Raw genomic sequence first — 2,834 nt, 5'->3', positions numbered from 1 at the left:
TGGCCATTGAGGGCCTGGCCAATCAGAGCATTCTCCCTCTCTTGTTCCAGGGATGGGGTAAGGAATGAACAAATGGCTCGAGCCACATCAATAAGTACTCATTTCTAGAACTGTTTTGGTCGGATGCCTGTGGTACCCACAAGGCCTCTATTTTTTCACTATCCAGAGACAATCTCCTGTTAATATTTATAATTAGGTGTTTATGCCTCCATGTTTTCTGTGTAAATGTTTATAAAGATATGGCTATATTTACTATTTGATTAAAGATTTGCATTTGTCATATTGTGCTTTCTCCTAGCACTTTTATGCTTTTACATGTTTTTTCACATCACAATTTTTCATGTCAGTACCACAGTCCATTCTATACTCCTTTCTCTGGCTTCCCTTTCTGTCATTACCATGTCAAGATTGCTTGTACATGATTTATCTGTCAGAATGCCTTCGCCCAGAAGCAACAATAGAACCGAATGCTCCCGGTAGCCCTAAATTACTCTAAGAAGTTCTCCTTGGTCTTACTAATACATTTTGTTTCAGGAAAAACAGAGTAACTCAAATTATAGTAAAACTGGGGACAAAAAATGCCAACTGAGAGTAGCAAGGGATGGAATGTTTACAACCACTTGAGCTGAACCTGCTGATGGACACCATACTGATGCCTCCCAGCCCGGCGTTCTTGTGTCACCTGCTGCTGCAGGATGTTGGTGGGAGCAGGTCACACCTTCTATGGGTCAGGACAGTGATTCATTTTTCCGGTCTTCTCCCTATTGTCCTGAGTAACTCACTTCAAGCACCTATATTAGTATGAGTGAATTTTGCATTGGATAATTTGGTATATTTTGAACTGTTTTACAAAATCAAAGTTGGAAAACCTCTCATGGGGGATCTGTTTGGATAAAGATTACAATGATATTTGACAAGCAAAATTCAGAAGTTAATATTTTGATACTTCAGTGTTCCCTATTAATGGAAAGTTTTATAATGTTCATTTCCAGGTTTTTATTTTTATTGCATTGTCAGGTGGAATCATCAACACTTTTCAATTTTTTTTTTACCAGTCCATCACTACAGCTGTCTGATTTTTTCCCCTCAACTACATTTCATCATTTTTAAATGGATAAAATCAACCCTCTGGGAAAAGATCATCATGTTCACTAAAATTCTTGTGGACAACACACTTATCTATGTGTCTCTATTTCTGTGGTTCCTGTTTCCAGTTGAGCTTTACTCATGTGCAGGCAGAACTTGGAATATTTATAGAGCAAAAATTCACTTTTTTTCTTTTCAAAACAGGAAGCAACTTTTTCAAATAGCTGATTTTTTTTATGCTTACAGTAATCACACATTTCCTGAACACAATGTAGGGACATTAGGTGGGCTTTAAGTCAAACCAGTTTGCCAGGTACTTAATGAGCTTCTACTCTATGCAGAAACTTGTGCAGTGTGATGTAATACACATACCTAGCATGCTTTGATCATTTTCACTTCTCCATTTTTGATCATTTTCTCCTTTCCTTTTCTCTTTCTCACTGCCTGGTCCTCTTCCCTTTCTCTAAGAGTCTCCCATCCACATTTATGACATCTTTAAATATCTTTTATATTTCACAGACTCCACACAGCCACTGATTTTCTTAAAATGACGACTTCCAGTTCTGTCTGTTTTCTTGCAAATGACATGATTTCTTCATGGCTGAATAATATTCGTGTATATATGAATATATATTGCATTTTATTTACCTATTCATTTGATGATGGATTTCTAGGCTGTTTTCATAACTTAGCTATTGTGAAGTTCACTGCAATACACATGGGTATGCAAGTATCTTAAAAAGAGATTTTTAGTTGAGGGTTTAAGGAAATATTCATTTGAAAATTATGAGACTAAGGCTGAAATGTTCAAAAGTGGATGACCAGTGTGCTCAGATAAATGGTTTGGTAGCATGGCTACCTACTAGGATGGCTCACACTTTTCTTTGTTTTGTGAGCTGTACTTGATTCCCCTTCTCATGAAGTAAACTACTTGTGTACCTTTATGTGACTGAGGGATTATAATTCACTTAGGTTCAAGGAGGCTGGCTGAGGGCCTCTGATAGCCAAAGTAATTTACTGCCAACACAGGCAGAGGAAACACATCAAGTGGGAGAAGAGGGAATGCAAGTCCATGTCCAGTGCATTTTGTTGCCTAGATTTTCTGTAGGACATTTATACACGAATATAACATTAGGTGTTCCTGAGGGTTGGCTGGCTGAACAGTAGGTCTGGGCATACAGTCAGCCCTCCATATCAGTGGGTTCTGGATACGTGGATTCAACTAACCTTGGCTAACGAATATTTGAAAAAAAATTTCATCTGTATTGAACATCCCAGACTTTCTCCTGTCATCACCTAAACAATACAGTGTAACAACTGGTGACATAACATTTCCATTGTATTAGGTGTTATGAGTCATCTAGACATGATTTAAGGGATACAGGTCGAGGCACACAGGTTATATGGAAGCACTATACCATTTTACATAGGGGACTCAAGCATCTGTAGATTTGGGTGTCCTTGAGATCCCGGAACCCCTGTGGATAACAAAGGGTGAGTGAGTTCCAATAGCTCCTTTTTCCTTTTTAAAAACATAAGAGAGTTATAATATTTATAAAGTCATAATCTTCTGTTAAGTTCTGCAGTGGTGTCATGTTCAAAAGAATGAATTCTATGCAGCCAGAATAGTTAGAAAAAAAATCTGAACTGTATTTTAGTTTCTTTTTTAATTTTTATTTATTTATTTTTGTTCCAGCAATGAGAGAAGAGTAACTAAGACACTGTCTCTTCTAAGTTTTTTTTTTTTT

The sequence above is a fragment of the Octodon degus genome, unplaced genomic scaffold, assembly GCF_000260255.1.
Source record: "Octodon degus isolate 3935 unplaced genomic scaffold, OctDeg1.0 scaffold00145, whole genome shotgun sequence".
In the NCBI taxonomy this organism is placed as follows: domain Eukaryota; kingdom Metazoa; phylum Chordata; class Mammalia; order Rodentia; family Octodontidae; genus Octodon; species Octodon degus.
The sequence above is the reverse complement of the archived record's forward strand: the minus strand, read 5'-3'. Positions refer to the sequence as shown.